Here is a 15,687-nt window from a genome sequence, read left to right on the forward strand (position 1 = left end):
AGCAAAATGTATTTTAATGTGATAGTAAAATTATTAATTTAATTAAAATACAAGAAAAGAACAGTGCTCGTTGTAATTCAGATATATAATAAGCTCGATAGGCAAATATTCTAGAGCTACTTTAATATTTAGAAATGTGATTGACAATTTGAAATTCAAATTAGAATTAAAATTTAAAAATCTGTTTCATAAGAAGGAACAACAACAAAATCAATAATTTGTACGATCGTTTCGGAAACGATGTTTTCATTGTGATAGACATTAAGCCACAGACAATAATTTTAACATATAGTTTTTTTAAACAAAGTCTCCTCATCAGCAAAAATATTGGCTAGGTTTTTTTTTTAATATATGTAAAAGACCCGATATATATATATATATATATATATATATATATATATATATATATATAGAGAGAGAGAGAGAGAGAGAGAGAGAGAAAGAGAAAGAGAAAGAGAGAGAGAGAGAATTGTAGAAGGCGGTACAATGCAGAAGTAACGGAAAGACACAAGCTGAAGCAGGTGAGAAATTTATTAATACAAATTATAAATAAAATACATGTGTACATATTCATATACGCAGTATATTTATATTTGCACAGTGGTCACCTGGGAAAGTCGGTCTGGTGGTATGTCCGTGTAATATAATATTTCGAGAAAGATCTCTTCGTCAGATATTTACTTGACTTTGACAAACGTGCTGTTGTAAGCAGTAACTATACCGCAGCAAATCATCGCTCGGAACTTGTGGGTAGTATATGGTTAGGTTTTTTTCTCAATTCTTATTTTATATTTCTAAATCATTTATTTTATTTTATATTGTATTTTATTTATTTGTTTTTTTTTATAATAGTTTATCTTTGGTTCAAACGTGTTGTTGTAAACAGTAAACAGTAACAGTATCGGGCTAAATAATTGTCCGGACCTTGTTGGTGGCTTTTTAATTTAATATGATTGAGTTTGTTGGTTTGTTTTTTTTTACTTATTTTATTTCAAATTTATTTTATTTTATTATTTTTTTATATATAGTAGTTTATGTTTGTATTGAGGAGATTTAATTAACTAATTTATTTGTTGTTTGTGTGTCTGCGTTCTGTTTGAGGTGGTGGGAGCGTAGACTTAGAATAAATCGGTTGGTCAAGGGAGACTACTTGATGAGTTGTTCTAAGGGGGATAATCGTTACTGATATTTCTTCTCAGTTAGATGTATAATAAGATATATATATATATATGCATATATATATATATTGTATAAGCATTAGAAATAGTGTTATGTTGTTGTTTTTGTTAAATATTAATAAATGGAAAAACATTTCGAGTTATAATCTATTTAGTATAGCGCAAGTAACTTACAGAAAAGCACGCTTGATGTCAATGTTACTTGCATAAGCGAAAGGAAAACAAGATGGCGACCGAATTTGATGCCGTGTGAAGACCGTAATTAAAAGTAAAGAAACGATATGAAAATTTTATAATGCATTTGTGATGTGTGCCTTAACGACAGACTCAGCACTACTGATCTCAATTGAAGATTAAAATTTAAGTGTGTATAGGGAGATGTATTGTTGTGGTTGAATAATTGACGACGAAGACACAGCAACAATTAAATAAATATGTATTAACAAAAATACATAAAAGAAGTAATTGAGCAATGTCTTTGTTCACTAGACTAACGGTGACGACCAGCTCTCCGCGTGTCTGTCTCTGACTCTTCTGATAAACCGGTTCTTGTTACTCGGAATTGACGTCATGACCAGAAGTGACGTCATGGAATGTATTATTAGTAGTAGGGGTGTGTCCTCAACATGTATACGGCATAATCACGTTGACACACATGTTCTAGTCAGATCACCGAAGTTAAGCAACGTTGAGCCTGGCTAGTACCAGATGGGTGACCATTTAGGAATTCTTGGCACTGTATGTGCGCTCCACTTATCTCAGCGTTGCTTCCACTTGTTCTGAACCTCCACTTCCCACTGATATTCAACGACGCCGACTCACGAAAGGTGTGGTTTGTGATTTCACAACTTTTGCTACAAAAATTCCACGCTCAGGCACCCTTAAAATGAGTATCAATAGTCTGTCAAAACTGAAGGAAGCTACCATAGAGAAATGTTTACAGAACAGGACACTTCAATAGTATGGCCCCGTTAAAAGAATACATTAGAGCTCTTGGGTTAGTAGATGTAGAACAGTTGAGGTAGCAGGTGATAAAGATGGAGGGGAAAACGGGATAATAACAACTTAGACATCGCTTAGTTGGACGGTCAATTTCTTTGGCGTCTTCAAGTCCAACGTAAACAAGTTCTTGATGAAGCGTCTCCCTAAGTAATCCAATTTACAAAATTCCCACAACTTATGTTTACTACGCTATAATCACATTTACTAATGTATACCCATTAATCCTTATCCTTGAGTGGCCTCCGGGCCTGGATAAGTGGTGATTCCTGTGTAAAAAAAAAAAAAGCCGTCCAACGCCTGCTTGCATGTAAAACTGACGTAAAATTGATGATGTTAATGATGATGACGATGATGATTGTTTCTGTTGGTTTATTTATTTTTTTTTTGTTGTTGTTTTTGTTTTTGTTTTTTGTTTTTTGCTATTGAACATTACTGATTTATTTCGTATGAATCAGAAGATAATTGCTGGCCTTCGTTTACTCGATATCTTTCAAGATAGAATTATTTCTAGAAAGACATTGAGTACTAACGAGAAGAACCGACATCAAGGTTCCCAGTATCTCTAAGCGAATGTCTTTCTGTGTGTCGAACTGGATTCCAGCCGGTTGTCAGTTCGTGTCGTTAACCACTTTGTAACCGTCAACTTCATCGTGATGAACATGATGACGACGACGATGATGAGGCTGAACGTGTCTCAACGAAATATACTATTTATTGAATTAGTCACCCCTATTTTACTTATACTCTTTTAAACAGGAAATGAGTTGTCAAAGATAACGACTTTTATGGCACATAAAATTCAGAGGAAATAAAGAATGTTTGGCCATAATATATGTCCAGTTTTTAAAAAGCAGAATATAAAGAATCATGGTTTACTTTAAAGATGTTTTATAGTAGAAATATAGCACTTCTCTTAGTTTATTGTAATTCCCTATTGGGAGAATGTGGCAAATGGCCGTTTTATTGCAACGACTGAAACAACGATTAGACTATTCCTCTTGGACCGCGTGCAAAACAGAATGTTTAACCTTCGATTGACTGCAAAGCTTTAGTATGGCCTGACGTTGCATCCATGCGTTTGTCTTACCTCTACATCATTTGCTCTGACGAAATTACGACACTTGCAGCTCTAAACGTAAATATCTCCTAACAACCTGGTTAGCTGCAAAAGTACATCATTTATTGTATTTATTTGTTTCTCCACGAGAGCAAATTAGGCATGAGGCAGTTTTTTAATGTGGAGAGGGGGGAGGAAGGAAAAGGGGGCAGCTCCCCCGAGGGAGGGGAGGGGAAGCTGGCAGTAAGAGCCTCTTGGAAGATAGGTTTCCCCTACATGGACCAGAAACTGATTGCCACAAGGGCAATGGTCTTTGGTTGCAGTATCTGCCGGAACAGATACTACATTTTGATTTTGGCCCGAAGGCCAGAAAAAAAGCGAACCTTTTTATTTTCCTTTATATTAAAAAAAAACATAGAAGATCCGCACAACCGGTAAAATATGATTTTATCATTTAATCTGTTTATTTTTCATGAAAGTATAATTCTTATCACTATATCATACTCAGAATTATCTAAGATGATAAACGTTGGATTATATATATTGGAGATTTTTAGCCAGGTAAAGATCAAAAAAGTGTTATATCCCATTGAATTAGAATGCATACTTTATGCCAAATTGATTATTGAATACGGTTAAATGTGTGTTCATTTTTGCATTAAATACTAATATCTATCAATGTATCTCAAATTCTAACTATGCATCGAACGGATACCATAATACTCAGTTCGATGCACTTTATCATAATAAAGGTCCATACAGAATTTCAATCAGATTGACCTCGTAATGGTCTAGGCACTTCTGGATAAAATGTGGTATTGCGTGGACTAATCCTTATCTATCCGTATTAACCCTTAACTATGCATCGAACGTATACCATAATAAATAGCTACAATTTGTCATGCAAACTTACAGCCAAATCGTAATTGTGGTTTCCTAGAAAAAAGTGGAACTTACATACTAATCCTTATTAAATTCTTACCTCGAATCGAACGTAGACCACACTGTTAAGTTCGTTGCACCTTATCATAACAAAGGTTCATGCATCATTTTAGCCAGATTGCTTAGTAGTTTCTGATAAAAAGTGGAACGGATAGACAGACAAACATACAGACTAAGGAAATATAATATAGATATAATCACAATAACACATTTTATACTGCCTTGACCAAGTTCAAAACCGAATTCAACCTAATAAACCTAATAAGTGATGTCCTTTTTCTTACCTGCAACCGCTTTCCCAGTTGCGAGCCAGTCTCTGCTCTATCATAATTTTCATGGCAAGTACTCTTCTGAGCTTCAATCTATCGTCCCATTTTGCTAAACTTTCACAAAAAATACTCGTTTAGCTATAACGATTATCAACATTTTCCTCTACTCTCTTATTGTTGGCTCCGTCGATCTCGAGACCTCATCATATTCCGCGTCCTGATTCAGTCAGGGATTGCGGTTTGTTGTATGGCTGTGCAGGCCGATGCGGGAGCCACAGGACCTGGCACAGTTGCTGCAGATGTAGCTTTTCTGTCTCTCTGCCTAAGCCGGAGTCAAAGCTGGATCTGTCCTCCGCTTTCTATGGGCCCGCTTCTCTCGCCAACGTGTGGTTCTCCTCCTCTTGGATGTCTCAGTCACATGCCGGATAGTGGTCTGCTAGCCCTCAGGGTCTGAGGCAGTAATCTCAAGCTTCGGGAGGCTTAAACTGCCAGCCCTCATGTCACGCTTGCAGACATCCTTGTAGCAGAGGGCCGGTCGGCCGGTAGGTCTTGTGCCAGAGTCAAGCTCCCCAAACAAAAGATCTTTAGGGATTTGTCCATCATCCATCCGGCTTACATGGCCCAGTCAGCGCAGACATCTGGTAATCAAGATGGCATACATGCTGAGCATCCATGCCTTAGCTAGAACATCGATGTTGGTGACACGGTCCTGCCAGGTCAGACCAAGCAGTCTGCGAACGCAGTGAAGGTGGAAAGCATTTAGCCCAGTTTACTGGTAGGAGTAAAGGGTCCATGCTTCACTACCGTATAGGGGAGTGCTCAGCACAACCGATGAGGATCTATCAGGTAGTTGTACTGAGCACTCTACTGTCTATCTCTGCATAAATCTAAACGCAAATTCCATGAAAAAGCTTTTTTTCCTAGAACTGTCCAGGATAAGATAATATTTGGGAGGCAACCAGGCTACATAATACTGTTACTTGTTTTTTTTAGGGGGGGTTAAGATCAAAGTGTAGTATCTGTTCTAAGCATTTAAGCGATCTCATCTTTCGCCCGCCGATAAACAGTGTACGAATATCATATTTGAACTAATACTAAACAAAATCGCTAGTGAAGATTTTGAAAATGAGATCCACTGGCTTTTTACGAGGGTCGTTCCTAAAGTAAGGCCTCCTTTTTTTTCAACTCAAAAATAAAAAATTTGAAAAGCTACAAATACGTGGGTGCTGTAGTATGTACTTTTCCACAGTCACCACCATTCTCAATGCATTTTCCAGCCTCTTTTGATGCCTCAGTCGTAAAAATCCGGAATGCGCTTTGTCACTAACATCTCTGTTGCCGCACTTAAATTCACGAACCTATCTCCTAACTGTGCTGACATCAACTGCATCACTTTCGCTCATCAGGCAATGGAAAATTTTAATCGGTTCAAATTTGTTCTGCATGGAAGAATTTAACGGCGCCCATCTTTCTTAGAGTCTCACACTATCAATATATCTGCAACAGAGAGATGAAATTTTCATGTCATGTATGCATAAGTTCAGTCATCATAACAATGTAATTGTGGCGGAATAAAAAAGAGACACTAAAATCAGATTCTGATCACCACCACCACCACCACCATCATCATCATCATACTGTATGAATCCGAGGATTCTGTGTTTTTTATTGGTTTCCCCGATATTTTTCAAACTTCTTGCTAGAACCACAAACGGAACCACATGAAGTTTGCCAACATCCTGAACGAAAATGATTTTGTGAAGCGAACTGGATTCGAACTTGGAACACTTAGACCGCCAGACTGTGCTGTAACCACTTACCACCGTCACCACTCATCAGATTCTAGTGGAATGACGTAACATTCAGTTACATGATGTTACATTCGCCTTAACGTCCGATTTTTAATGTCATTATAGGAAATATAACCGTTAATATATTAGGTTGGTGCAAAAATATTGTCGTTTTTTTACGATCTATTTTATGTCATAAAACGACATTATTTTTGCAGCAACCTAATATCAGCGTGTCGTCGGGACGTTTCTGGAACGTATAATAAATGTGTGTGTGTGTATATATATATATATATATATATATATATATATATATATATATATATATATATATATATAAGATAGAATGAGAAAGAGAGAAACAAACATGTATGCATATTGAAAACAAAAGAGACTAAGATATAGTTATTTAATTTACAACAGATTGTCCTGAAGGTTAACCTTTAGGAAGCCAATGTAAGTCAACATTGATCTGGCCTTTGGCCCAGCAGCCGTCACTCTCTGTCAACACGCTCTACACAGTAGCTGAGCGAGGGGCCGCTTTTTCCGCCATGTTTCAACAACGGTTTTTTTTTATTCCACTTGTTTCTTCAAAAAGACGAGGAAGGTTAGGTATAAGACCATTAAATGTGGAGAGTCGATGTTCCGTTCGACAATGTCCTTATCATTGTGTCTCACCAAGATCATTTTTGAGTATATTTGAGATTAATAACCCTCGCTTCTCTAATTTTGTTCTTTAGTTCACATATTCCATGAGCGATGTTTCTGACAAAGAGGGAACAATTGCTATTTTCTCGGTCAGAATTTATTCCATCTAACACTTAACGTTGGCAAATTTGGAATTTTAAGGTAGTATTTTGTATTTCCTTAAAGTGGCTTCATGCTTTGTCTGAAACGATGTTTGTACTAAAAGTAGCCCATAATTTGAATGTAGTGTTATTATGCGTGATTCTGATGGATAAATGGTAAGCGCCAAAAGAAATCGTAACTATGTATGGGTTATAAAAGCGTCTAATTAAGAACAAGATAGACAGCAGATAAACGACGAACTCAAATTCCCCCAGGCATCATGGTCTGGTAACTAATTGTACAATTTATGCTAATAAATAGTATCAATCGATACGTTGGCTATTGTAATAGCTGAGTCAATATTTCTTATTGTAAAAATTCAATGCCGTTCATTTAAATGGAAAATGGACAATCAATAATAATTTATTTTGTAACTAAAAGTAGAATGGTGGGTGGAAAATTCAATTACTAACGCCAGAAGGCGCAAACATAATACATAATATATAAATATGACATAAGGTCACAAGGTTACTCTCGGTTATAGTTCACGTTTTAATAGCAGACATTTGAAATACGGATCAAAACTCAGAACGACTGATTTTAACAAGCAATAACTAAAAAAAACTGTAGGAATGGAATGACAATTAGCGAAACCATGTTGTGTAAAAAAAGGTCCCAGCAGAACATATTATTTAATGGTTGAGCAACAAAGACAAACAAAAAAACGTGTAGAATCATTCCAACCATTATTTTTTACAGAGCTGTCATGCTTGATTTCTCTATATTCCACTATAAACTGCATTAGACACTCTGCCGTTGATCGAAACGAGAGACACTTAAATCATTAAACGTCCAGTTTTGAGTCTATTGAATATTTCAGTTAAACGCAAGTCAGTTAATTGGACCTCAGAACAATGAGGAGAATCGATATGCGAATAGTCATCGAGAGATAGGCCCCGAAACGGTGTGTATTCTTTCCTGACGACCCGACATTATTTGTATACTAGAATAGCTTAATCCACAAGGAAAAAAAAGTATTATATACAAGTCTACAGGGAGAGAAGAGTTCCTAAATGGTGTATATTCTCTTCTGATTACACGGCATTATTTGAGGACGGGAAATAGAATGCTCCACAAGTAAAACGTGTGATAAACTTAATTATATACATGTCTGCAAGCTAACCTGTTTTTTTTTTCAAAGAGCAATATCTTCTGTTGGTCGCTCGTTTCATTGCGAGATTTTGCTACTGTCCTGATAGCAAATAATTTTTCGATATAGATTGTATAGATGAGGTAATATATTATTCAATGCAATGCAGAGGGGATGCTTTCCAGCTGACTAAAACATATTCGCTTTCAAGTCTAATGTAAACAAGTTCTTGTTGAGATGTCGTCTCAAATAATTAAACCCGACCAAGTTCCACCATTATTGATTATCACGGTCTTTTTTCGCATTCTACCCGATTCTCATTATCTTTTCTCCTGGAGTGGCTTTAACAAATTTCTAATGAACCGCCCCCTTAAGTAAACACATCATTAAATCTCCACACTAACGTACTGTACTTGCAATAACCCTTATCTCTGAGTGGCTTCCGGGCCTTGATAAGTGGTGACCACCGTGTAAAAAAGAAATGCCGAGATGACCGGAGAGCACATATAGCGCTTGGAATTCCCAAATGGTCACTCATCTGGTACAGGGCAGGCTCAACGTTGCTTAACTTTGGTGATCACGGTCTTGTCTCGCAGTCTACTCGATTCTCATTAACTTTACTCCTCAAGTAACTTTAGGTCTTGATAAGTGGTTATTCCCCAAATGAAAAAGATGACGGGTGGAATACATTAAAAATGAATGGGATACAAAATTTGTTTTAATGACAAAATCTACACAAAATCGCCCTATATAAAAACAATTACCGCAATAGATATGTGGCTTGCTTCAGTCTTGACAGACTATGGACACCCACTGTAAGGGTGCCTGCGTGTTAAATTTGTGAGTCAAGAGTTGTGCAATCTCCAACCATGCCTCTCCTGAGTCAACGTTGTTGCATGGTAAGTTGAGGTACAGGACGACTGGAAACAATGCCGAGATAAGCGGAGAGCACATACAGCGCCTAGAATTCCCAAATGGTCACCCATCTGGTACTAGACAGGCTCAACGTTGCTTAACTTCAGTGATCTGGCGAGAACCGGTGTGTCGACGTGATTATGCCGTATATAATAGATAGTGCAATAGATAGTGTCTATTTAAAAAATGGTGTCTATATTTAACTACTTATTCAATTAGCAAGCAATAAATTTACGTCACCCGAAAGTCGAGAGACAAAGCTTGTGAGTGTAAACCTCAGCCCGTGGATAAAATGCCATTGAAATGATCCTGATTCTGCTAGAATGATTTTCAAGTCAGAATCTTGACTGCCATGCATCAACGATCGCGGCTGGTGTCCAAATAGTTGGTGCGATTCGCTATCCACATGCGTGGGAACAAGATTTACCTACCTATCACAGTCTTAAGATCAAGACACGATTGATATTGCGTAATCACAGGGCTGGATTAGTTTATATCTCGCCGAAGACAATACACTTTTACAGGACTCTGCTGTTGACAATGGTCTTCTTTGAAGCTGTGATGTCCTTCTCGTCGAAGTATCTGTTTGTCGATGGTAACATTATAACTACTAGTATAGCATAGGGGTACTTTTTTATTTAAATGTTTAGCCCTTTAGATCCACCGTGTTCTCTTTGTGCTCATGAATATTATCAGGTTAACCTCATGAAAAATGTAATTATTCACTATTGAGAGTTTATATATTGAACTTCAGATAGTGCTAGACTGCATGGAGACTAGTCGAGGATGCCATCTCGATACGATTCTACTAAATAGTGGTGCTTTTGTTAAATCGGTACTGTTTACTCTATGCCCATGAATATTATCGTAATTCCATTCTCAGGATGCCATGAATAGATCATTTTAGAATAGTTTGAATCCCTTAGAACACTCTAAACTTTAATTCTCGAAAATTTTATTTAATCGTTTCATTCGCTACGTTTCACCGGCGACTTCCTGTCTGTAGCTTAGCATCCTGCACATATAGCCTTTATTTTATTGTTTATCATCGATTGAAAACTCCCTGTATATATTTCTATTCCATCCATTACGTGGAAAGTTAAGAAGTAAAGTTATTATTTAATTTAATTTTTTTTTTTTTTTCGGACTATTAGTCTCATCTTTATTAGTTGTTGTTTTTGGATATTTTTATTGGTTCACAACGTTTCGGCCAACTTCATCTGGCCTTCGTCAGGTGGTAACCGCGACGGATAGGAACTTCGAATCTCCTAACTGCATTCTCAGCCATCACTGCCATCCGTAGTTGTTGTCGTCTCACCACATTTTTGACCAATTAACATATAATGCTCATCTCAAAAAATGAATTCCAATTAAGGAATAATATATATATACCAATCGGTACGGACCCGACTATGGAAGATCAGATAATAAATAACCGTGGATTTATGAGATCAAAGAATCCAACCTTGATCGCCCTTCGGGGCCCGTGGCGCAGTTGATAGAGACGTTGAATCTCTACGGTTCCAGATGAACATTGTCTGAAGATAGCGGTTTCAATCCCACCCAAAGCGTGCCAGAGGTTAATTGGTCAAAAATGTGGTGAGACGACAACAACTACGGATGGCAGTGATGGCTGAGAATGCAGTTAGGAGATTCGAAGTTCCTATCCGTCGCGGTTACCACCTGACGAAGACCAGAGGAAGTTTGCCGAAACGTTGTGAACCAATAAAAAGATCCAAAAACAACAACTAATAAAGATGAGACTAATAGTCCGAAATAAAAAAAATAAAATAAAATTAACATATAATGCTCATCTCAAAAAATGAATTCCAATTAAGGAATAATATATATAAAGTTATTATTATTATTATTATTATTATTGTTTTTATTATTATTATTATTATTTACTTACTTACTTGGAGTAGTCATACAAGCCATTATCAAAGATATCTCTTTGAGAACAATTTATGGTGTTCTCTTGAGTCTGAGTGAGAAGTCTTTCCAGATTTCCAGTACTCTCCATCTTTTACGATAAGGTTTGCAAAAGAACTTGCGTTATCGCAACAGTCGCTTACCATAGATTTCTCGTTGGCAGCGACGATTGGTCTTCACTGGAATTTGGATGGTAATAAACCTCACCAAGGTCCCAGTCCCCTTTGCACTCAACGAGCGGAGGTCTGCTTAGTGCTTTCTCTTCTCGGTCGTTCCATCCTCCTTTATTTGGGGTGGTGCCACTATATGGTGACCAAAAAGGGTGGCTAGAACGCACGGCCGCATGGGGTTATCTTACAATTATACCGTTTCAGTTTTCAAGATTCCATGTGATGTTCCTTTGTGCTTTACGTCTGTAGCCGTTTCTGTATCCAATTTGTGTGTGTAGTTGATGTATGGTGTTAGTCCCGACATTCAAAAGTTTCCCTTAATAGTTCTGCAGTTTTCATTATTGTTATCTGTTGTATCTAATCTCTGCCATTCTTTTTAAAAAGTTTTTCAATATTGTTCCTAGTGCTCTTACTATTAGTGGTGTTACCTTGACTTTCTTCAGTTTCCAGATCACTTTGAGCTCTCTGACCAGTTCTGTGTATTTGTTCCGCTACTCAATCTCCTAGATCTTTATTCTGTAGTCTGCTGGAACGGCAAAATCTACAATCTGGCAGGACTTTTCCTTCTTGTTGACTATTATGATATTCGGTCTTCTTGCTTGGGTGAATTTATCCGTTTACATATCCATGTCCCATAGGATCTTGCGACTTTCATTTTCAAGTACTGCTGCCGGTTCATACTTGTATCATTTGTGTGTGTGTGGGTGTGTGTTCAATATGCAATTATTTGCATAATTACCAATGTACTGTCTTCCCCACTTGATCGTGTCTATTTTTATATTCTTTTGGGGCTAGTTTTCTGCATTCATTAATTATGTGGCTTATTCTTTCTTCTCCTTGTCTGCAGAGTTGGCATTTGCTGTTTCTTTGTGTCTTCTCGATACTTGCTTTTATGTGGTTGGTTCTAATTGCGTTATCTTGTGCAGTTGTTATTAGTGATTCAGTTTATCTGTTTAGGCTTCCTTTTAGTAGTCATTTTCAGGTGTTTTCGTTAGTCTCATCTTTTGTAATCCTTATTAATCGTCCATGAAACTGTTTCTTTTCCCATTTTTTCCTCGTCTTATTCATCGTCTCTCTTTTTTTGTCTTGTTTGTTTCTTCAGTGTATCTCGTCGCAGTAATTATTCTTTCGATGTTTTGCATGGTGTATTTTCTCATTCTGTGTGTGTGTGTGTGTGTGTGTGTGTGTGTGTGTGTGTGTGTGTGTGTGTGTGTGTGTCATTTACGCAGTCTTCTTAACCAACCAGCCATCTTCCTCCATCTTTCCTTTTCACATAGAGTCGGTCAGTATAATAATTTTGGGTATAGTGCATTATGCATTGTTATGAGTTTCCTGGTCTTCTGTTTCAAGATTTCTCTTTCTTCTGTAGTCTCACTTATTAAAGGTCCATAATACCTTACTAATGACACTGCTCACGTGCGTATTCTTTTTATTATGTTTGTCCTATATAGTTTTGTTTCCAAGAGTTTTCTTGTTCTTCTGGGGCATTCCTTTCCAATTTTCTCTTTCGTTTCCACTATTTTGATGGTGTCTGCTTCCAGAACTGCAAAGTATTTGTAGCTATTATGTTAACTTGGTACCTTCATCTCTGTTTGATTAGGTAGTACTATACCTTCTGTTGCTTTCAGTTTTCTCTGCCTCATGATCAGTAGTGTGCATTTTGCCATACTGAATTCTATTTGAATATCCTGGCTGAAGATTCTAGTTTTGTTTATTAGTATCTCTAGTTCTGTCTTTGTTTTTGCAAACAGTTTTAGGTCATCCATGTGCATTAGGTAGTTCATTCTTTCATCTGCATCGGTGAACTGGTAACCGGCTTGGAATTTTCTTAGAATATTTTGTACAGGGGCATCAAGGCAATAGTGAACAGTAGTGATGATGGGGAATCACCTTGGAAGATATCTCTTTGTAGTTTTATTACAGTTATGTATTGTCCATCAGCTGTCAGTTCAAGTCTCCATGTTCTCATTGTATTTACTATCAAATTGATTATCTTGCCTGGTATTTTGTACATTCTCAGGCATTCTATTATCCATACTTGCGGAATCCTGCCATATGCTTTCTTGTGGTCGATGCATGCCATGGCTCAATACTTTTTCTACTTTTTACCTCCTTCAGGATCCTTTGATCTATGTATAATAGGTCGTGTGTTCCTCTTTTGCTTTTTGGTATTCTTTCTGTTCCTTTGGGTTGAGGTTTGGAGACTGATTGGGCCGAATAAGAACGTCAATTCTGGTATTTCTAAGTCATACTTTGGTTAGTTTGGCAGTATGCTTGGGATCATTGTCCTGCTGAAACACCAAATTGCTATTATGTCCCAACAGATCATCAGATTTCTGGGGTGTTTTCTCCAAAATCTCCCTGTACATACGTCCATTCATTCTACCATTGATAATTTCTAGTTCACCAGTAGCTTTGGATGAAAAACACCCCCATACTATAATCGAAACTGCCAAAATTTACCGTAGGAATGGTATTCTTTTTGTTATAGGCGGTGCTATTTTTACGCCATACATGTGTCAATGTGTTTCTTCCAAAGATTTCGATTTCTGTTTCGTCTGACCAGATTATCTTGTTGCAAAATTCTTGGGGTTGTTCTCCATATGTTTTAACATAATTCAAACGTGATCTGACATGTTTAAGCTTCAATAATGGAACTTTTCTTGGGAACCTTGGTACAAAACCCGCACGATTTAGAACTCTACTGGTTGTATCCTTGCTCGCATTAATCCCAGCTTCTCTGAGATCGGTTTGAATTTCATCACGAGTAAGAAAAGATTTTTGTACCTTTCTGCTTACCCACCTTGATTATTTTTCGTTTAATTTCCTTGGCCGACCATATCTTGGAAGATTTGTAACAGCTTCACCAGGATTTTTAAACTTTATAATAACGTTTCCAACTGTACTAAGTGGTAGATTAAGTTCCTTTGATATTAATCGATGCCCATTTCCTTCTTTGTGCTTATCAATGATTTTTTGACGAATGTCTATTGGCAACTCTTTAGTTTTAGGCATTTTTATAAATGAACTGGTTCACTTTGAAGGAGTGAGCCCAAACTGAAAGAATTTTATAAAATTATTTTAATATAAAGCTCTCTGATTGGTCAGTGATAACTCGTTTGTATTATTGCAACACGCTAAGCAAAAGTTATTTAAATGTATTTCAGAAAAATATTAGGTTGTCCGGAAAATAATGGCCATTTCAGGAAGTCTGTTTTGAAATTGGATTTTATCATAGGATTTTTATTATATTTCAGGTAAACATCAACATGATTATTGATTTATATGTGCTCTTTAATAATTTCTTACTTTTTTCTTTCAGAAAAGGTCTTATAGGCGAATGAGAAAATAAGACTTACGATTACTTTTCCTGCATGAGTTTAAGCTTGGTAACAATGCTTCTCAAACAATTGCAAATATCAATAAGACATGGGGAGAAGGCATCACAAGTGATAGAACAGTACGAAGGTGGTTTCAGAAAGTTCGTAGTGGTTATGAGAGTCTTAAAGATGAAGAACGTAGAGGACGGCCATCTAATCTTGACAATGAAAATTTGAGAGCCATTGTTGAGCAAAACCCACGGCAAAGTGTCAGGGAAATGTCTCGGGAACTTGGTGTCAACAGTTCAACAGTGTCGGACCATCTGAAGCAAATTGGCAAGGTGAAAAAGCTCGACAAATGGGTCCCACATGAGCTCAATGAAAATCAACAAACTCGACGTTTTGAAGTGTGTTCGATGCTCTTTTTGCGAAACATTAATGATACATTTCTTGACCGAATAGTCACCTGTGACGAAAAGTGGATCCTTTATGATAATCGGAAACGATCAGGTCAATGGCTTGATTGTGATGAACCACCCAAACATTTTTCAAAGCCAAAGTTTCACCAACAGAAGATTATGCTGACTGTTTGGTGGTGTGCAATTGGTGTTATTCATTACAGCTTTCTGGATGCTAATCAGAGCATCACGGCAGAGGTTTACTGCAATCAACTCGAAGAAATGCATCATCATTTACAAAAATTGAGACCTGCATTAGTGAATAGGCGTGGTCCAATCCTGCTCCACGATAATGCGCGGCCTCATGCTGCGAGAATGACACTGCAGAAACTCACAGACTTGGGATACGAAACTTTACCACATCGTCCTTATTCTTCAGATCTTTCACCCACGGACTACCATTTTTTCAGCATTTAGCCGCTTTTTTAAGCAACAAAACTTTCAAATCTAATGCAGAGGTTGGATCTTTTTTCAAAGATTTCTAAGCATCTAAGACAAAGAATTTTTTATCAAAGAGGCATAAATGATCTAGTTGATAGATGGCAAAAAAATGCATGGCTGTTCAAGGATCATACTTTGACTAATTTCAATGTCTAGTGTCACCTATTTGATTAATACATCCTTTTTCTCTAAAATTGGCCATTATTTTCCGGAGAACCTAATAATTTTTTTTTAAAGTGTAGCCAATACTTTTGCGTTTGTTAATTCATATTTT

At 37.0% G+C, this 15,687-nt stretch overlaps 1 pseudogene; it reads right to left on the reverse strand.

Annotated features, from left to right (window-relative positions):
• Positions 1–9,126: 9,126 nt before the first annotated feature.
• LOC145247588 (5S ribosomal RNA) lies at positions 9,127–9,243 on the reverse strand (annotated as a pseudogene).
• Between the last annotated feature and the right edge of the window lie 6,444 nt (positions 9,244–15,687).

This window comes from Euprymna scolopes, chromosome 25 (assembly GCF_053919585.1).
Source record: "Euprymna scolopes isolate OS-2025 chromosome 25, ASM5391958v1, whole genome shotgun sequence".
Taxonomy (NCBI): domain Eukaryota; kingdom Metazoa; phylum Mollusca; class Cephalopoda; order Sepiida; family Sepiolidae; genus Euprymna; species Euprymna scolopes.